General features: G+C 47.5%; 1 long non-coding RNA gene across 1 annotated transcript in view; it reads right to left on the reverse strand.

Annotated features, from left to right (window-relative positions):
- The window catches only part of LOC125613536, a 39,253-nt gene that overhangs the window by 9,099 nt on the left and 8,206 nt on the right, over window positions 1-21,948 (reverse strand). Inside the window, exons 2-3 of the long non-coding RNA XR_007344069.1 lie at window positions 19,435-19,539; window positions 5,703-5,806 (exon numbers count right to left, since the gene is read on the reverse strand). This is a non-coding gene — a long non-coding RNA (uncharacterized LOC125613536). The remainder of the gene's footprint in view (window positions 1-5,702; window positions 5,807-19,434; window positions 19,540-21,948) is intronic.

Below are 21,948 nucleotides of genomic sequence, written 5' to 3' on the forward strand. Positions count from 1 at the left end.
AAAATATCTTGGTCGTGAGCAATAATATGTATATAGAGACATCATGGAACAAAAATCTTCCATCTCATCAGCCCAAATGTTTCACAGCGATCCCCGACAGTTGGACTGCTCTTCACTTCTGTCTTCCCTGCACCTGGTATGGAGCCTGCCACACAGGGTGGGGGGGGTAAATGTTAATTGATAAATTGCATGACGGAGGCAGCTGAAGGTCACCATAGTAAGAAGGAGCAGCTGAACGTAGGGCCCAAGGACTCCTCGCTGGGGAGACGGGGACGGGGCAGGTCCTGGGGCTTCCAGAAGAATAAAAGGAAGGTTCTGGGGGACCGGGCAACTGAGGGAACAGGTGGGTGTCAATAATTAAGTGCAGTTGACCACCAGCTGGCCCCAAGGTGCACCTTCCCCCGCATCCATGATGGTCCTGGAGAGCTAAAAAGATGGAGAGAAACGCTGCCTGCATGGGCCTGGCTGGGTGAAAGGCACCTCCATTACCTTTGTTTTTGTGGATCGTTGGCTATTTCTGATCAATTACCATGCAGCAGAGAGTGCTCTAGTGTGTGATCATGTGGCAGATTAATTTTGCAATTAGCTTCATTTGATCATACTGCTCAGCCCTCCACTACCCCAAACCCAAACAAAACAACACAGGCACACAAGTCCCACCCAGGCCTCTGCTTTCCCAGCTGCAGACCCTGGCCTGGCCTCCACACAGGGAGCTGTCCCTGGCCTGAGTGGCTCCTGCCGCTGCCATTGAGAGCCTTCTTGTCCTGAGCACCTGCTGCAAGGGCTGAGTGTCCCATCTCCTCCCTCCCAGCACCGCTCGCGGCCGAGATCCACTGCACATGGGCCTTGTGCCTCTAAAAGCCTCACATGGGGTCGCTGCCTCTCATCTCCTGGGCTGGGGGAGGGGTCATCTGGCTCCAAAGCTGGAAGATGGTTGGAATGATCTCAGGGACCCACCAGGTGCTGTTTGTCCCCTCCAGTGGTCGTCCTGCCCCCCACCCCCAGCTCTAAGCCACTGGTGGCGTGGCCATTAGCCCACCTGTTCTTCTCCCCACCTTCCTCGAGCTCTCTTGCTCTCTGCCTCTCCTGTCCCTGGTTTCTACAGTGACAAGCACTGTGGAAATGCTGATGGCCTCTTCAGGTTCCAGCCAGAGAGGAGAATTGGGAGGAGGTGGGAGCGGCAGAGAGAGAAGCCAGGAAAGATTTGCAGTGATGCAGTGACCCTGACATTTCCAGAAGGCAGAGAGGACCCCTGTGGGACCCTCAGCGCCCTGGAGGGCCAGCGCCGCCTTTCTGTGCACCGTCACTAGGGGCTCCCCTCTCCATCCATCCGCTCACACCGCGTGGCAGTCGCTGTCTGCCTCGAGTGAGGTGAAACCACAGTGGCTCAGCCTCCTTGAGGAGGAAGCCCCTGGGAGACCGAAGGACTTGATCTACTGGGTGTCTCGGGTGAGTACCCCAGCTGACCTCACTCCAGAACCTTCTCCAGCCTCCTCCAGTGACAAGTACCTGACGTTCACAAGCAGGGACTGCAGCCCCTCTAGGCCCACGCTCTGGTCCCCTGCCTCATTGGCTCTCCAGTGTCCCTCCAGGCAGGTGCTAGTATTACCTCTCTTCCATAGGAGGAGGGAGACAGGCCCTGGAGGGCCGAGGAGCTCGCCCAGGACAACAAGCTGCAGAGCCAGATCTGGACCCCCGGTGCCCTGCTCGGCAGCAGGCGCTCCTCTGCTCCTGGCCAGTCAGCCGCCCCAGAGAGCCTTACCAAGCATTGCTTTGAAGCCATGTGCTGCATGCTGAGGACAGAGCTCTGGCAGGTGACAAAGGAGCCCTTGCTGCATCCATGCTGCAGTGGACGACCACTGGAGGGGACAAACAGTGGTCTCCTTTGGTGAGCGTTGTCTCATGTTGTTTGGGGTGGCTGAGGTGGGTGGGCAGTGGGGATCCATGGCAAAGACTCTGCTCCCAGCCAAGAGGCACGTCGTCCGGGATGACCAGCACCCCAGCACTGGCAGAGCAAGCTTCAGGCAAGGCACTGGGCTGGGCTCATGAGGCCTCCCTCGAGGTCTCCCTCACCCTGAGCTTAACCTCAGCAGGGGCTTCCTCCTGCTGGGGGCCAGCCACCCCTCAACTTCCTTCCCTGTGGCTCCTTCAACCCAACTAGATACTGTTCACCCTAGAGAATGGACCCCTGCAGCTGACCAACTCCCCCTCCTGAGAAGTTGTCCAGCAGCCTGATCTCCTTCCCGCAGCCCCAGAGGAGAGGACTGGGGTGTGACCAGGGTTGGCTGCGGCAGCCTCTAAGGAGGGAACGCCACAGGTCCTGGGGAGTTGCCCAGCGGGGGCCCCAGGTAGCCTGTGAGCGTGGGAAGACACGAGACCCTCCCTCCATGAGCCCACAATGCATATCCAGCCTGAGTCCCACTGAGAGGAGGGGAGAGGGACACTAGCCTGGCCCTGGTGAGGACTTGGCTAGTCAGTCCAACTCCAAAGTCACTGCCCTTGTCACCACAACACATAGTCTCCTTTAGGAGCCAGGATTGGAGAACACAGTTTCCAGGGACTTCTAACTCCTCAGAGAAAAGTTAGACAGAAAACCGAATGTGTGTGGTTTGACTGAACCTCTGTCACCACCCAGCACTACTCCAACCAGCCCTGGCTGCCCCTCTCCCAGTGGCTTCATAAGTATGCTCCCAGCAGGCTGAGCCCCAAGGGTGGAGGGCACTGGCTCATGATTCCCACCCAGGTCCTTCCCTACCTCCCAATGCCCCAGGGTGGAGGGCTGCTCTGCTGTCCAGGTAGTTCTCCCCCAAACCACAGTCCCAGGATGGCAGGGACCTCTGGCCCGACCTCCCAGCCAAACCTCCCAGCCAGGCCAGGATCCACCTATCTCTCCAACAGGTGCATTATGTCAGGCTGGCTCTGAATGGGAATTGATCATGGCAAGGAAATGCAGGGCCCCAGAGGAGTGCCCTGCTGTGTTGCTTAGGGGATGGCCTCAGCGTCACTGCATCAAGATTTCCGGGGTGGGACCCAGGAGCCTGTGCAGGAAAAAGCCCCAGGTGATTCAGATGTACACTTGGGCTTAAAGCACGCTCAGGACTGGGGGTGTGGGGACAGCTGATCCAGACAGTGAGATAGCCCCGAGGTGGATTGATCAACACAGAACGTGGAAATGATCTGAAACCATGCAGCAGGATCAGCACAGGCACCCACCAGATGCAACGCCCTCCGGGGGCTCCCTCCCAGAGGGGTCCTCAGTTGCTACAGGGAGCCTTCCCTCTTCACCTGGTTAATTCTCATCTCTCAGGTTTACTCTTAAACATCACTTTTCGAGAATTATGGTTTATATATGAGGCGTCCCCCAGATGCAAGAACATTCGGAGGTGAATTGATGGGTTAGGGGAGCCTCAATTTAATCAGTGCCTTCATCTGCTCTGAGGATTAACTGGGCAGTAACTGTGGGCAGGTAGGGTGTGGCTAGAGGGGAAGGACCACTGGGGAGGGGTATATTTTGTCCATAGTGAGGGGAACTCTCTCTGTGCTTCCTTATTGACGCATCCTGAGCTGCTTTCCTCCTCCACACCCTTACGCCATGATGTTCTGCATCATCTCAGGCCAGGAGCAATGGAGCCAGCTGTCTATGGACTGAGACCCCTGAAACCATGGCCCCAAATAAACTTTCCCTCCTCTAATTGCTCTTGCCAGCTCTTTTGGTCACAGTGATGAAAAAGCTGACTTAAATATCAAAGAAGCCCACCTGGGATGCTGGGTCGGACTCCCTGGCCCTTGTTGCTGTGGCTCCTAGTTCTCCTGGGGAGCAGCAGGCAAAGCCACTGGATGACCATGCTGACCCGTCAGGCTCTGGGCCTCCCTTCCCTGGAGGCTAAGCTCCCAGAGGACAGGGTCTTGCCAGGTTCACAGCTCTGCACCCCAAGGTGCCTGACTGATATAGGCACTTACCAGGGAGGAGTGAATGTGGGTAGAAGTGGGGGGGAATGTGAGAAATGGACTTTGCCTTGTGGTTTTAAGGCCTTTCCCCATTCAGGAATTGCTCAGCCCACATAGGAATTTCACAGGACCATGAAATCCTCCAGCCATGGAATCAAGCCATCTGCCCCTCGCCCTGGGCTGGACAGTTTCTCCCACCATCCAAACTCTTCTGCTACTCTTCTCCAAGAGCTCCACAAGGGGAAACTCCTCCTCTTTCCTTTCCTGTTGCTTGTGACAGTGATTTATGCTTTTTACTGTCAGGCAAGTTCTTCTTTGAGTCTGACTCCGGTATTTTGTATGCCATTTTTAACCCCCTTTTCATTCCTCTTGAACAGACTCTAATGACGTTGGAACTAGACAAGAGCTTAGAGATGATCTAAGACAGTGACTTTCAAGTTTTTTTTTTGTTTGTTTTGTTTTTAATCTAAGCAGGAAAATCCCTTTTCCAAAATATCAGAATCTGAACTTTAAAATGGAAGTCTGACAAAAGGGGAGTAACCTGGCTGATGTAAGAGGTGGAGGCCTCCCCAGAGCTCCAGGGAACCTAATTTGAAAACCAATGATCAGACAGTAGGATGAATTGGACAGAACTGTCCGAGGTTCATACATGAAATCGTGACCAGTGAAACTCCACATCATGTAAAACTACAAGAGTGGGATCCTCCACGTAGGTATAAAATGTCAAAATACACTCTAAAAAGAACAAATTAAAAAAAGGAAAAAGAAAACCAGTGATCAGATCCAAGCCTGATCTTTTCATCTTTGTGGACGAAAAGACCCAAAGAAGAGAAATGGTGTGTCCTAGCCAGGACCTCAACCCAAGTCTTTCCTGTCCTGAAGTTTACTGTCAACTTGTTGAGCCTCAATGAAAAAAAATCAAGTTTGGGATGCTCTGGAATACACTTTTTGTTTTTTATTGACCTATTTATTTACATTGAGATGGGTCTCACTGTGTGGCAGGGTGGGCCTTGAACTCCTGGGCTCAAGTGGTCCTCCCTGCTCAGCCTCCCAAGTAGCTGGGACTCTAGGCACGACACCACACTCAACTTGAAGATGTACTTTTTATAAGCACATTCCAGTATCATTTGAGGATTATGTAGCTTTTGTTTTCTCCCTTATATTATTTGGTGCTTCAAATATGCCAAATAGCTCAAGAAGAAGTTGGCAAAGGAACTTGTACAAACATGATTCGCAAATCTCCAAATCTTTGAACCAAGATGGTCATCACATTTTCCCAGCCATTTCCTCATAGGGCTGTAGAGGAAGGCCCATCTTTTTTGTGTTATTTGCTCGTTTATTTCTTTTGGAGTGCCTCTGGAGCACAAAACATGCGATTGCAAGAAAGATCCAACTGGAACAAGAAATGGTGGTGCCCTTTGGGCTGGGACTCATTAAGCCTCCCAGCCCCAGGGATCTGGGGATGTTCATGGAACCAATTTCCTTCTTGGGTTTGTTAATATGATCCTCTAATTTGAGCTTTGAGGGTCCTGTTATTGGCCAGTGCTGTAGGCCTGGCGCGGGCCTCTGCAGGAGCACATTCCCAAGGACCAGGATGAAGGTCCAGGCCTCTTCTCAAATTTCCCATGAACCCCTACTCTCCAACCCACACTCCCCCTGCCCTTCCCTTCCAACTGGCTCCCAGATCCCAGAGAAGGGAGTGTGGAGTGTTTCAGGTGGAAAGTGTTGATGGGGTGCGTTCTGACAGCACTTACTGGCCACACATTGTCCACGATGCGCTGTCCTTAGGAATTAGTCAATCGGGCTGGGGATGTAGCTCAGCGGTAGAGTGTTTGTTAGCAGGAGGTGATCTCCAGTACTGCAAAAAAAAAAAAAAAAAAAGCCAATATCTGTGAATATTGACTGTGCCAGATACTGTGAATGCCATCTATTAAGCTTCTAGTATGTGTGAGGCACGGTGTTCGCTCATCTAATCCTGACAAGGTAGGACAGTAGGGTATCTCCATTGCACAAATGAGAACTCTGATTTTTCACAGGAGCTTGAGCCAAATATTTCACGCAACGTCTACATGTGTTATTTCATCTGATACTAATCACAATTATCTTGTATGGAGTATTTACTATGTTCTAAGAGTTCCACATGTTTCATCCTCATAAGGTCCCTATGAAACTGAGCACTATTGTCATCCCATTTTATGTATGGGAATACTGAGGCACAGAATCCCGTTAACAATCTCCCAAGCTTGCTTAGCTCTCAGCTTCATCGTCAGTTCAGTGCGGACTGTGTTTCTTCTATGATGCAGGGAAAGCAGTGCACTGGAGTGGCTGAGACAGGGGCTTCGAGGGGCTGGGACTTTGAGGTAGACCTTTTTCTCCGCATCTGCAAGGCCCTGGGTTCAACACCCAGCACCAAAGAACAATGGCTAAAATCATCAAGGATTTTGGAATCAGGTGAACCTGGGTTCCAATCCCAGCCCTGTTACGGACAAGCTGGCTGACCGTGGGCAAGTGTGTTAGTTTTCTCTTGCTATCTAACAAATGACCCCGGCATTTGGGTTATTTTAAGCACTAAGTCATGGGATCTGTGGAGCAGCTTAGCCGGGCAGTTCTGGTTCAGGGTCTCTCACAAGGTGACACTCATCTCAAGGTTCAGCTGGGGAGGAACGTCTTCCAAGTTCACTGGTGTGGACGTCTCCACAAGATCACCACATGACACCTGGCTTCCCCAGGTGAGCGGCCAGAGAGACAGAGAGCACAAGTGGAGCCCACGGACCCTTTATAAACCAACATCAGAGATGACATGGCTTTACCTTTGCCCTATTCCACTTGTTAGAAGTGAGTCAATAAAACCAGCCCATGCCAAAATGACGGGAGGTGACAGTACAGCGTGAATCAAGGAAGGGGGAAGACTGGGCTACTTTAGGGGATGCCCACCACACATCACTTAAATTGATTAATTAATTATTAATTAATGTATTAATTAATTATTAATTTTTGTGTTAATTGATTATTAATCCAATGTACCAGGGATTGAACCCAGGGGTGCTTTACCACTGAGCCACATCCCCATCCCTTTTTATTTTTTTATCTTGAGACAGGGTCTTTCTTTCTTTCCTTTTTTTTTAAAGGAGAGAGAGAGAGAGAGAGAGAGAAAGAAAGAGAGAGAGAGAGAGAGAGAGAGAGAGCGCACATCTTTTCTGTAGATGGACACAACACAATGCCTTTATTTTTATGTGGTACTGAGAATTGAACCCAGGTCCTGCCCATGCTAGGGGAGCGCTCTACCACTGAGCCACAATCCCAGCGCGAGACAGGGTCTTTCTAAGTTGCTTGGAGCCTTACTAAGTTGCTGAGGCTGGCCTCAAACTTGTGATCCTCCTGCTGGGCTCACAGGTGTGCCCCACCATGCCAGACTCATCTCGCTTGAGCTTCGGAACCTCAGTTTCCTTGTCTGTCTGTAAAGTGGGAATCATCATAGGATCTACCCCACAGATGTTCTAAGACCTGGAGACCATGCCATAGAGAAACTGGACCTGGGTCAGGCAAGCAAGCACTCAATAAGTGTTGGTCACTATCATCACTAAAGCAATAAGCTGCTGGAGGGCGGGACACTGTCATCCTTAACAACACCTGCCCCTTTGAGGCCAGCCCAGCTCCATGCCTGCACCTCCTCCCTGCCATTGATGGTGCTGGGATGGAATTTCTCAAGAGTGAGGCGCTGCCTGCCTTCACGGGGCATGCCTGTGGGACAGGCTTCCCCAAGGGTATCAGGAATGTCCCCAAGGAGCCATCCAGGGCAGGTCAGGAATCCCCAGGGTCTTACCTGGGCTGGCTCCCAGCCCACTCCACGCAGACACAGCTCAGCTGTGCAGGTAACCCTAGGGCTGGCCCTGGGTGCCAGTCACCCCACCCTGCTGCTCTGGCCCCTGGAGTGGTGGGTTCCCTCAAACATCCCCTTATCCAAGGACAAGGACAAACTCTGGAATTCACCACCCGCATGTGGCTGACAGTCACTGCCTGGCCTCCTGAGGCTTGTCATTAGGGAGCAGCGTGCTGCCCTCCAGGGTGCTTGGCAATGGTGACAGCTGCGCAGCACTACTGACTTGGAGCTCACGGAAAGCAGCAGCCAGGAGGTCACCAAAGTCCTGGCAAAGGACCGCTCACCCAGGCTGCAGACAAGGAGAAGAGACCAAGCACGGTGGAGCCGTGAAGCATGAGCTGCCCTGGAAGAGCACAAGCTTCGGTCCCCTGCCCTGGGCTGGATTCAGGGCTCAACTGCTTGCTCACTCTTCATTCACTGATGCATGGCGCCTCCTCCATCATATGGGATGAGCGCCCCACTGCCTGCACAGAGGCTGTGAGAACCAGCAGACTGGGGGACACTGTGCCTGGCACACAGCAGGTGCGACATAAATGCAGCCACCATTACTATCAGTCTGGAGTGGGTAGAGGGGAGAAAAAGAGAAAAATTGAAACCAAGGATTCTGTTTTGTTTTCGTAAATAACATACTTATTTTTTAAAATATTTTTAGTTGTCAATGGACCTTTTTTTTTTTTATTTCTTTATACATTGTGCTGAGAATCAAACCCAGTGCCTCACACATGCTAAGCAAGTGCTATACCACTGAGCTACCACCCCAGCCCCTAAACATACTTATTTTAAAGCACATGTATCGTCGGACTCATTGGTGCACACCTGTAATCCCAGCAACTTAGGAGGCTGAGACAGGAGGACTAGGAGGCTGAGACAGGAGGACTGCAAGTCTGAGGCCAGCCTCAGCAACATAGGGAGACCCTGACTCAAAATAAAAAAATAGAAAGGGCTGAGGATGTGGCTAAGTGGTTGTATTAGTCAGGGTTCTCTAGAGGAACAAAATCAATAGGAAGTATAATTATAAAAAGGGGATTTATTAGGTTGGCTTACACCACCAAAGCTGGATAGTCCACAATGGCCATCTGCAGGCTGGAGAGCTAGAAGAACCAGTAGCTGCACAGTCCAAGAGGCTGGAGCCCCAGAACAAGAGGGATCAACCATGCTACCCTAGCCCTAGATCGAAGGCTTCTGGAAACTCCCTGGAGAATCACTAGCAGAGTCCACTTTGGAAGAGTGAAGAAGCGAGAGTCTGATATCCTCAGACAATCGCAGCAGCAATCAAGAACCCGTTCAAGAAGAACCCAGCTTGCATCTGCTGCTGCTTCCCAGTTCTTCCAACTTTTATTCCATCCAAGCCACCATCCTATTGGATGGTGCTGCCCACACTTAGGGAGGGTCTCCATTTCAGTTGGCTATCCCACATGCCAATCATTCCTAGGCACACCCTCACCGACACAGCCAGAAACCTCTTAATCATCAGCATCTATTTTTTTTAATCTTTTTTTTTTAAGAGAGAGAATGTTAATATTTATTTTTTAGTTTTCGGCGGACACAACATCTTTGTTTGTATGTGGTGCTGAGGATCGAACCCAGGCCGCGCGCATGCCAGGAGAGCGTGCTACCGCTTAAGTCACATCCCCAGCCCAATCATCAGCATCTCTTAATCCAATCAAGTTGACAATTCAATTAACCATTAGGAGGTAAAGCACCTCTGGGTTCAATTCCCAGTATCAAAAAACTTAGAAAAAAAAATTTTTTTAAACACATGAATTGTAAGTGTCCAGCAAGATGAGATCCCAAGTGAACACACATGAGTAACCAGCATCCAAGAAACAGGATCAACACCAGGCAGGCCCCTTCGTCTTCCCTTCCGTTTCTTACTGCCTCCAAGGGGAGCTGCTCATCCAGCTTCTAAGACCCTTCTTCTGTGGTTTATAAATGGAAGAAATGGTGTGCCTGCCCTCTTTTGTGGGTTCAGCATGGTGTGTGATGTTCACCTGTGTTTTGCACGTAGATGTGGTCTGTTGGCTCTCATGTCTGTGTAGGGTTCGTTGTGTGAGTACACCCCAGTTTATTTATTCATTCTGTTGATGGACATCTGGGTATTCAGCTTTGGGCTCTTGAATACAGTTCCATACATGCTTGTTGGGTGGATTCAGCATGGAATTACTGTTAGAGGTCATCCTTACTTATAGTCTTGTCAGGTGGTTTTCCAAAATTGTTGTACTAACATACGCTCCCAGCAGCAGAGAGTGAAAACTCTAGTTGCTCTGGGTCCTTGTGCAGACATGGTGTTGTCCCTCGTTTTCATTTTAGTTGGTCCAGCCAGTGAACAACTGTGGTTTTAATCAGGACTTAATAGTGATTTAAATTTGAATTCCCTTGAGGGTGACTAGGACCACCTTTTCACATGGTTTTTGGACATCCAGGTATGAATCTAGGTGGCAATTTCTGTCCTTGAGGAGGCTGCTCTAGAGGACTGAATTCACCCCCACTCCCTGCCCCCAGGATTTGGGATTTCGCAAATGAGTAAAATGTGGAGCATCAGCCACAGAATTGCCAGTGAAAACAAACCACCATCAGCGACAGACAATGAGACTGGTTCATGCAACTCCGCGCCACCCCTGCAGCAAGTCGCAGCTCCAGGTCTGAGCTCCACTGGCCTCTGCCTTGCAGGTGCACCAGCATGAGATCTGCAAGGCAGCACTGCGGCCAGACCTGGGCTTCTGCTGCTTCTGCTGCTTCTGCTGGCAAGCCAGGGGATGAGAGAGTGGGTTTTGTGAATGGAAAGAGGCAGAGCCCATGGTGTGCATTTTGCTGACATGGAGGCCCATAGAGGTGATTTTCTGACCCTCCAGATTCCTGGTCATGTCAGACATGGCAGAACACTTGGCAGGCTGCTCCTACCATGTGTGGGAGGTGCTATGGTTTGGACATCCAGCATTGGATGTTTCTTGAAGATCCAAGTGTTAAAGGCTTGGTCCCTGGGTGCCACCATCAGGAGGTGGTAGAACCTTTAACAGGTGGGACCTTGTGAGAGGCCTTTAGGCCATTGAGATTATACAAGTCTGGCTCCTTCCTCTTTCTCTTTTGCTTCCTGGCCCTGAGGTGAGCAGTTTGCTCTACCATGTGCTCCCCACCATTGTCACCTTGTAAGTCAGCTGGTTATTGTTGTTTGTGGTAGTGAGAATTGAACTGAGGCTCATGCATGCTGGGCAAACACTATACTACTGAGCTACATTCCTAGCTCAGCTTTCTGTTACTGTAACAAAATGCCTGAAATAGTGAATTTATAAAGAAGAAAGGTTATTTTGACTTATGGTTTCAGTCCATGATCAGTTGACCATGATGCTTTTGGGCCTGTGGTGAGGCAGTAAGTACATCACAGCAGGAGTGTGTGGTGGGTGGGGTAAATCTGCTCACCCCATGGCATCTAGGAAATAAAAGAAAGGAAGAGGAAGAAACTGGGGTTCCAATATGTTCTTTAAAAGCACACCCCCAATGACCAGACCTCCCACTAGGCTCTACCTCTTAAAGGACCTACCCTTTCCCAATAATGCCATACTGGGACCAAGCCCTTAATGTACAGGCCTTTGGGGGACATTTATCCAAACCATAGCACCAAATGGCATCCCCACCAGAGGCCTGAAAGCATTGGGTTTGCATGATAAGGGAAGGGAACTTTTAAAACCATGAGCCAAAAAAAAAAAAAAAAAAACATTTTCTCTTGCTGGGCACAGTGGCTCACACCTATAATCAATCCTAGGTATGTGGGAGGCTGAGACAGGATGATCAAGTTTGAGTCTAGCTCAGCAACTTAGTGAGACCTTGTCTCAAAATAAAAAATGAAAAAGACTGGGGACTCAGCTCAGTCCAGTAGAGCAGTCCTGGACTTGGTCCCCCATGCCTCAACAAAACATGAAAAAAAAAAAAAAACCCACACTTCTAAGATAATTATCTCAGTTATTTTGTTATAGTGACAGAACACTGACTAATACGGGAGGCATTCCTGGAAGCCCAACCTAATTCCATACCCCCAGCTCTTCCAACAATGTAAATACTTGTATTAAATTCTGTCTTGCATAATAACAAGGTGATTGCTATACCAGCCATTTAACCTTAACAGATACACGGTGATACACTGATACCACCATTTAATGAAATAAAAGATCTTTGAAAACCAAAAAATGGGAGAACATAATCCTAAAATTAAAGGACAGTTTCAAAGTATTTATTAAATCCGTCCCACGAAAGGCCTATTTTCCTTCTCTCATTTTGCCAGTGGAAATTTCAACGCTCATGTTGGCGCTAAAGGAAAAGTGAGTTAGAGGAGAAATCAAAAGGAAGAGATAAAGAGAAATCCCTGAAATGGAACAGGAGGCAGAGAAGGACGGGGCTGCCTTTTATTGACGACCTAGTCATGGTACCAAGAGGAGCATCACCCTGGCACCCACGGTATCCAGGGCCCATTTCAAGTGTTTCTATGGGTTCTTTTGCCCTGACCCTGGAGTTGAGGGTCAGCAAGAGCTTTTGATGAGGAGGAGCGGTGGGCAAGAGTCGCTGTCTCAGAAAAGTACTTTCAGGGGTTAATAGTAACATCTGAGTCGCTAATTTTGTTTGTGGCGTGTACTCTACCACTGAGCTACACCCCCAGCTTGAATTTGGTATTTTAGTTTTTATAAAATAATTTTTAAAGTAGTAGATGGACACAATACCTTTGTTATTTTATTTTATTTTGTAGGGTACTGAGATCAAACCCAGAGTCTCACAGATGGTAGGCGAGGGCTCTACTACTGAGCCATAACCCCAGCCCAAGTTTCGTATTATAAATGGAAATATAGGATTCGGGGAAAACAACTCTGAGAAGAGAGAGAAGAGCTGGGAAAGGAGTCCTCTAGGGGGACTGGAAGCAGCCGAGGCGCGATGAGCCTTGCTTGGGAAAGTCCGCGGGTGTCGGGTCCAGCAGGGCCTCTGCACCCTTGCTCAGCTCGCCTGTGGCTGCCTCAGTGCCGCGGAGCCTGGCTGGGGAAGGAAAGTTCCAAGCTCAAGGTTGGCCATGGCTTCTGTGGCTGAGGTGGCAGTGGGGACCAGGGCGCCTCTTACTGCAGAGCCTGGTGTAGGGACAGAAGGGGCTCAATGATACCAAGACAGAACTCCAGAGATAGGAAGCCCCTGAGTCATCTTCCAGGCCAGGTCTGTGAGTTGCTGTTTTCTGTGTCCTTCCCGTTTAACAGTTTAGAATGGAAAATTTCAAATATGCACCAAAATAGAGAGAAAGACACCATGAACCTCCAAAGACCATCACCCCATGACAATGCTCATCAGTTCGTCACCCAGGGATGTCTAAGATGGTTTTAAGCCTCTGATCCTCTGTTCAAATACAACCTTAGGTATGTGTAGCTGCCTGAGATTATGAAGTATTAACGCGTGTCATTCTTTCTTCCCCTTCTCCTGTTCAAGCCGCAGTTAGGGGACCAGCCTGCAATCCCTGGGAGAGCTTGAGTGGTTTGCAAGGGAGGCAGGGAGAGGGAAGGAATTTGTATGGTCTGCTAGGGCTGCACACAAAGTACCACAGACTGGTGACGAGACAACAGAAAGCCTACTGTCTCACAGCTCTGGAGGTGAGAAGTTTGAGATAGAAGTGTTGGCAGAGTGGGTTCCTGCTGAGGACCACGAGGGAAGGATCTTTCCCAGGCCTTTCTCCTTGGCTTTAGATGGCCTTCTTCTCTCTGTGTGTACCTATATCCAAATTTACTGAGCTTTTTTTTTTTTTTGGGGGGGGGGTTGCATACTAGGAATTAAACTCAGAGCCTCATACAAGCTAGACAAATGCTCTATCACTGAACTATATCCCCAGCCCCTTCCTTCCTTCCTTCCTTCCTTCCTTCCTTCCTTCCTTCCTTGGTGGGGTGCCCAGGATTGAACCCAGGACCTTGTGCATGTGAGGCAAGCACTCTACCAACTGAGCTATATCCCCAACACCCCCAGCCCTTTTCTTATTTTATTTTGAAAGGGTCTCCCTCAGTTGCCCAGGCTGGTCTTGAACTTACAACCCTCTTGCCTCAACCTCTAGTGTAGCAGGGATTATAGGTGTGTGCCACCATGCTCAGGGCAAATTTCCTTTTCTTGTAAGGATACTGGTTGCACTGGACTATGACAGATCCTAATGACCTTATTTTAACTTGACTATGTCCACAAAGACCCTATCTCTAGACAAGGTTATCTTTTGAGGTACTGGGGGTTGGGATTTCAACATAGGAAATTGGTGGGAAGCACACTTCAGCCCATGACAATAACCCTGCCATAGAGAGAATGAATGAATGTCTTGAAGAAACCAAAGGGAGAAGATTCCTCTGGGCTCAGAGGGTTTTCTCAGGCAGGAAGTAGGCTGGGGTGAAGGGCCTGTCAGATGAGGAGAGATAGAGGAGACATGGGTCAGCTTCCAACAGGCACCCATGTCCTAGGAATGGTACAGAAACAGCAAAGGCAGCTGGGTCCCTGGACAGAGACATGGCTTGTCAGTGGTGTTCTGGTCCCAGAAGGAGGCACTGAGACATGAGCTCTAAGAATCTTTGAGGTGATCATTTTATCTAGCTACTAGGAATGGGTCCTGGGAGGCCAAAATTAATTTAGAAAATTGGAAAATGAACAAACTGATCATTTTTGCAACCCCGAATTCATCAACAGAGAGTTATACTTGCCAAACACAAAACAGGTTGGCAAGCAGAACCATTCTGCGTGGAGCTTACCCCTAACCTGGCTCCCCTTGGCCCTCATAGTATCCAAGGAGTCCAGGGTTCCAGGGAACTCAATTTGGTTTGCTTTTGCAGTATCAGGGATCAAGCCGTGCACCTTGCACATGATAGGCAAGCACTCAACCACTGAGCTGTATCCCAGCCTCTAGGGAACTCAGTTTGAAAAACACTCCTCTCTTACCTGCACCTTTATTGAATAGCCCTAACTTGGAGACTCTCCCTTGGGCAGGCACAGGAGTTTAACAGTAGCTCCAGGCTAGAAATCAGGACTCCCGATTTTCCCAGCACACATTCCTGGGGCTTTCTTGAAGTTTTCCAGGGAGGCTGATGCTGTGTCTTCCATCCCCAGCGTGGTCTTATCTGGGAGGTGTCTCATTGCACACCAGACAGCTGGTTTCCCGAGCTGCCTTGGGCTGGGCCTGCAGTCACATTCTCGTCAGGTCTTTGTGTTTTGCTTTAGCTGTTCCAGTAGCCATGTGCTGTCCTCTGTTCTTTTGACACATCCCCATCTGTCTTGCAGGTGTCATGGCTTTTTACCCTAATGAGGCACTCCAGGTTCCCCTTGTCCTTTCCCAGCCCTGTATCTGGAATGTTCTATGTTTATTTTTAGCAGCAGCTTGATGACAAGAGGATTTGGGAAGTTGTGAGGTGTGAGGGGGGAAATACCACTCAACAGGCACTTCTGTAATGGCAATTTCATTATTAAAAGTTAGATCTCTTTCCACGCACTGAAGAATTCCCTTTGCAGAAATGGCAGAGACCTTGCTCCTTGAGCTTATCTCCAGCACTTTCTAGTACTTTCCAATTTCAACTGGTGAGCATGGCCTCTGGGCTGTGTCACTAATCTTCACCAGCAGAATGAGGGATACCGGAATGGTGACAAGCAACTTCTGCTCAAAGAAATAGGACTCTTGAGATGGGACATCAGCCCTAGTGGGCTGGAGAGGCAGCAGTGATCCTCTAACACTAGCACCTAGCATTCTGGTAGTGCCTGTCATACAACGTCAACAGGACGGTGACCTGTGATCAGCTAGTGTGAAGAACAGGCTTTAGAAGACAGGAGCTGCCATTGCCCACTGGGTAGGAATGAGGCTAGGAAGTCTGACTGCTTCCACATACACAGAGTGCCTGAAGATGAGATTGCAAGCTCAGAAGTTTTCCTTCTTTTTAGCAAATAGCTTTATTGGCCACGCAGTAGCTCATGCCTGCAATCGGGATGCTGAGGCAGGAGGATGGCATGTTCAAAGTCAGCCTCAACCACCTAGCAAGACCCCATCTCAAAATAAAGAAGGACTGGTGATGTGGCTCAGTGGTAAAAGTGACCCCCTGATTCAATCTCCAGTGCCAGGAAACAAAATAAACCAAAAAAAAAAAACCTCTTTATTGTGTGAGTGACATGCTTCAGTGTGCCATTTGATATGTTTTGATATATTTCATATCCATGGGGTTTTGATTCTGAGGTAACTAAAACCTACAGATGCTCCAGTCACTTATGCAAAAAGGCCTACTATTTGCATGTAATCTGTTCACATCCTCCCCTATACCTTAAGTCATCTCTAAATTATAATACCCAACAATGTAAATGGTGTGTAAGTAGTTGTTACACTGTGTTATTAGGGAGTAATGACCAAAAAAATGTGTATACATGTTCAGCATAGTTGCAATTCTAAAAACTAGTCTCAGTGCTCCATTGATTGAATCTGTGGACGTGGAAACCACCCACCCAAGGAACAACTAAACACACATGACACCCTCACACACACACACACCTGTCAAGCCATCACCAAAATCAAGATAATGAATATCCATTACCCCCCCCAAATTTCCTTGCATTCTTTTGTAATAAATTCCCTCTGTTTCCTACCTTCCCAGACAATCACTGATATGCTTTCTATCACCATAGCTTGTATTTTCTAGATTTTTTTTTAATAAATGGAAATCATACGGTCTATATTCTTTTTTTTTTTTTGCGGCGGTCTGGTTTCTTCCACTAGGGACAATGACAGTTTTTGTGTGTGTGTGCAGTACTGGGAATTTAACTTAGGGTCATTTTTCCACGGAGCTTTTAGCCCTTGCCCTCTTGTAGGTTTTTCATTTTGAGACAGGGTCTTGCTAAGTTTCCCAGGCTGTCCTTGAACTTGCAATCTTCCTGCCTCAGCCTCCTGAGTCCTAGTATTACAGGTGAGTGTCACCATATATTAAAATCATTTTGAGATCCATTCATGTTGTTAAATTTATTGATAGATCATCCTGTTTTATTGCTGAGTATTAATCCATTTCAAGAATATACCACAATTTGTGTTTCTATTCACTTGTTGGATGAATTGGTAGGTTGTTTCTAATTATGAATAAAACTACTATGAATATTAGCAAGAGTTCTTTGGGTTTTTGTTGTTGTTGTTTTTAGTTATAGATGAAAATAAAGTGTATTTTAAAAAAAAATTTTTTTAGTAGTTGATAGACCTTATTTTATTTATATGTGGTGCTGAGTATCGAACCCAGTGTCTCACACATGCCATGCTCACTACCTCTGAGCCCCGGCCCCAGCCCCTAGAGTGGATTTTGACGTACTATATATACATGGAATATAACTCCCCATTCTTGTGGTTGTACATGATATGGAGATTCACTGTGGTGTATTCATATATGACCACAGGAAAGTTATGTCCAATTCATTCTGTCTTTCCTATTCCCATCCTCCCTTGACTTCCCTTCATTCCCCTTTGTCTAATCCAGTGAACTTCTATTCTTCCCTAATACCCCCTTTATTGCATGTTAGAATCCCCATATCAGAGAGAACATTTGGTCTTTGGTTTTGGGGGACTGGCTTAATTCACTTAGCATGATAGTCTCCAGTTCCATCCATTTACCAGCAAATGTCATAATTTCATTCTTCTTTATGGATGAGTAATATTCCATTGTGTATATATACCACATTCTCTTTATCAATTCATCTGTTAAAGGGCACCTAGGTTTGGTTCCATAGCTTAGCTATTGTGTCTTGTGCAGCTATAAACACTGATGTGATCATGTCACTGTGGTATGCTTATTTTAAGTTCTTTGGGTATATGCTGAGGAGTGGGATAACTGGGTCAAATGGTGGTTCCATTCCAAGTTTTCTGAGGAATCGCCTTACTGCTTTCCAGAGTGATCGCACCAATTTTCAGTCCCAATAGCAATGTATGAGTGTACCTTTTCCCTCACATCCCACAGAGGTCTTTGTATGGACATGTTACTTATATGCTTTCATTTTTCTTGGCTAGATACCTGGGAGTGACATGGTACACATATACTTAACTTTTTAAGAAACCACGAGACTGTTTCCCAAAGTGGTTGTGACCCTTCGCATTCCCACCAGCAGTGTGTGAGAGTTCTAGTTGCTTCACATCCTGTCCAAAACTTGGTCTGGTCACTCTTTAATTTTAGCTGTTATAATAGGTGTAATGTATCTTATTGTGATTTTAATTTGCTTTTCCTTAATAATGAGTGACATAGAGCATCTTTTCACACCTTTATGTGTTATTCATACATCTTCACCCATTTTTAAAATTTTTTTTTAGTTATAAGTGGACACAATGTCTTTATTTTACTTTATGTGGTGCTGAGGATTGAACCCAGTGCCGCACTCATGCTAGGCGAGGCATCTACTTCTGAGTCCCAGCCCCAGCCCCGTCTTCACCCAAATTTTTGATGAACTGACTATTCAAATATTTTGCTCATTTTTACTGGATTGTTTTCTCATTTTTGAGTTTAGAAAGTTATTTATAGATGCTGCATACAAATGCTTTATCAGATATGTGAACTCATAATTCACTCATAATTTTTCAGTTTATGGTTTGTCTTTTCATTCATTCAATAATGTCTTGTGAAGAGTAATTCTTATTTCTTCTTCTTCTTCTTCTTCTTCTTCTTCTTCTTCTTCTTCTTCTTCTTCTTTTTTGTGGTACTTGGTATTGAACCCAGGGCCTTGTGAATGCTAGGCAAGTGCACTACCATTGAGTTACATCCCCAGCCCCTTTTTATTTTTTATTTTGAGACGGTAGCTGTGATTACAGGCATGTAATACCATACTTGGCATTAATTTTAACAAATTCTAACTTATCAAAAAATTTTAAATATTTTTAAAAATAACAAATTATGCTTTTGGTTTTCTATCAAATAAATACTTGCCCAGCCCAAGGTCAAAGATTTATTTTTTGTCTGTTCTAGAAATCTTAATAGTTTTAGGTCTTACATCTAGGTTTATGGTAAGTTTTGAGTTAGTTTTTTGATGTGAAGCAAGGATTAGCTAACTTTGTCTTAAAGGTCCAGACACTGAAGATCTTAGTCCTTGTGGGCTAGATGACCTCTGTCTCACACATTCACGTCTATCACTGTAGTACAAAGCAGACTGACACAAAGAGTATCAGTGAGTGCCTGTGTTTCAATAAAACTTTATTGGCAAAAACAGGTAGTGGGCTGCATTCAGTTGTTATTGTTATTTTTATTTATACATTCAGCCCACTGACCAGAATTTGGTGATTCTGTCTTTGAATGTGCAAACCCTACTGAGCCCCTCCAGGCAGCAGAAGTGAACCCATCACCTCTGTTGCATCTGCTACTGCTTTGCCCAAAGATCCTCAGTGCAAAAGACCCTGCAAGAGGGCTGGGGTTGTGGCTCAGCGGTAGAGTGCTCGCCTCGTACATACGAGATCCTGGGTTCCATCCTCAGCACCACATAAAAATAAATAAGTGAAATAAAGGTATTGTGTCCAACTACAACAACAACAAAAAAAAAACTGCAAGAGGGTGCTCCATTTTCTCATGATCCACCGTCCTCCTCCTCATTGTATTAGTCCTGTAAGTAGGGAGAGATACCTGTGTGCCTTGGACTGAGTATACAACAGGATGCAGAGCCGCCTACATGCCAGGATCTCAGGTGCACAAAGCAAACGCTGGGTCATTCAATTTCATCTTCTCTGCCTGTTTGGGCAGACAAAACCAGTAAAGAAGGTTAGGTTGAATTCTGCTTCTAATGCTGTGTGATCTTGATTAAATCACTCCCCTTTTCTCTCCCTCTGAATTCTCATCCGTGGGGGAAAAAGTTATTATTTCTCCATGTCATTGAGCAGACAAGAATAAGGCAAGACATTCCTTACCCACCTGGTTCACTCTCTACCAGACAGTTCCAGAGCTGCCTTCTCCTTGAACAGTTTATAAAGACTGCTTGCTTGCTTGCTTTCCTTTTAAAAATCACTGTACAAATGCAAGGTGTTGTTACTATTTTCTCTTTTTAAGTAATTCTAGAAAGCCTAGCCCCAGGATTTCACAATCTGTCACTGGCCCTCAGTGCCCCAGCCTGTTGCCAGGGAGAGAGATTATCCGGGTTTGGGGAAGGTCAGCCAGCCCCAGCACGATCTCCAACACAGCTTGGCTTGCCATCCCCAATCACAGCTTTGGAGTCAGCGACACAGATCCTGGGCAGGACCACTCCAAGGCCAAACAGAGTGGGCACTGAGAGGAGAACAGCACTTAGCACCACTAGCCCCCCTCCAGGCCACTCTAATCACCACCCACGCCTGCAGAAGGCCGCAGTCTGCATGGCAGGCAGGCTGCAGGCTGTCAGAATCCTGAAAGAGGCAATGTCTTTGAGATCCAGAGACCTCATCTGTGTGGCCCCAGGGGCCATGCTTTGAACACAGCAGAGATCAAAGAGCAGATCTCCAGACAACCAGAGGAACCGGTGCGCACGCAGCACCGACATGAAAATATTTATCACAGCCCTCTATAAATGTATGCAAGAGCTAGAGATCCAGAGCCGTGTCTCATTCCACGCCAGCCTCAGAAACCAACATCTGTATCTATGAAAGAATGAATTTATTTATTCACAATTATTAAGAATGGCTCCCATTTTATATGAGGGTAAATTATTTGAAAAGGATTTTCACATCATTGTCCTGCATAACAAATCATCACAGGTGGCAGGAAAGCAGTGCTGTCCTTGATGGGTCTTGCAGTTCAGAGAGGTGAGGTGACTTGTCAGAGACCACACAGCTAGAAAGCAGTGGAGCTGATGCGGAAGCTTCAGCTACTGTGACTCCAAGCTTGGCGCTTTTCCCCTTCAGCCTCCTTGGAGTCGGCTGGAAAGACCGTCCTGTCATCAGGTGGGAAGCCTAGGAAGCAGGCTCAGGAGGGAGGGAGAGATGAGCTAAGGAGGGCACCAGCTGGATGAGCCCTGTGTCCTGATGGAGGGACAGCTGTTAGGGCCAGACCGCTCTCTGCCCCCACTTCTTCTTACCTGGTGACATGGCCCCTGGCTTACTAAACAAACATACGGGGAGTAAGCACTGTATTTTCTTTTCAGAAGGATTCACCATAGAGACTTTTGAATATTAATCTTCCTGTGGGCATCCAAACCTTAAAAATGACATGTAAACATAATTTGGTGTGTGCGGGGACAGCCGGGTTGGGGAGACATTCATACATGATATGAGGTCCCTACAGGAGTCAATTACAACCGTGGACAGTCACTGGGGTAAATGGAGATGGGCGGAACAGATCCAGGGGACCAGATGACCCCTGCAGAGGATAGCGGTGCTGGTCTCTGACTGTCTCCCATGCTCAATGGAGAGTCTGTGGGTTCACTAGATAAGCATGTGTGTATGCGCGTGCACTTGTGGAAGGCGTGTGTGCACAGTGGGGAACGGCCAGGCTCTCACCATCAACCTGAAGTTCCATGATGCTGCCTTCCACAAAGGTTTTCTTTGACTTTCCTAATCAAAAATTAATAGGCACTTACTTGCTGCTGCCTTTAATTACATTTGCTAGAGACAAGTGTCTGCCAACCGGCATGGCTCTGGCTGGCTTCCTTGCTTGGGTCTGCTCTCAGCAAAGCCCATTTGATTTGGGAAGGAAGAGGGTGCCATTTTGACTGAGCATCTTGAAGAGGCAGAAATATCTCAGGGTGGAGATGGTATCAGAGTTTCTGCTCATCGGCAGCATTTGCCTGACCAAGAAGCTGAACCACACACGCCTTGGTGGAATGGGGGCCAACCTGTGGGCTTAAGGACCCTAGGGACCACGGAGTCCATGAACAAGAGTCACTAAGCCCTGCCTATAGGCATCATGAACGTTTCTACCCCAACAAATACAGGACCACTTTTCTAACATGTAGATATTATTGGGAGTGGCAAATTATTAATCCATTTTAATCATTAAATTTATGTTAGCTTTTTACCATTATGTATTTTTTAAACTGAAAGTACATATTCACTTTGAGTGTGCCCCCCTTTCCCCCCAAATCCATGTGTTGAATCCTCACTATCTCAATGCAGTGGAGTTGGGAGGTTGGTCCCAGTGGGAGGAGTTTGGGTCTTGGGGGTTACTCTCAGG

Source organism: Marmota marmota, unplaced genomic scaffold (genome assembly GCF_001458135.2).
Source record: "Marmota marmota marmota unplaced genomic scaffold, marMar, whole genome shotgun sequence".
Classification (NCBI taxonomy): domain Eukaryota; kingdom Metazoa; phylum Chordata; class Mammalia; order Rodentia; family Sciuridae; genus Marmota; species Marmota marmota.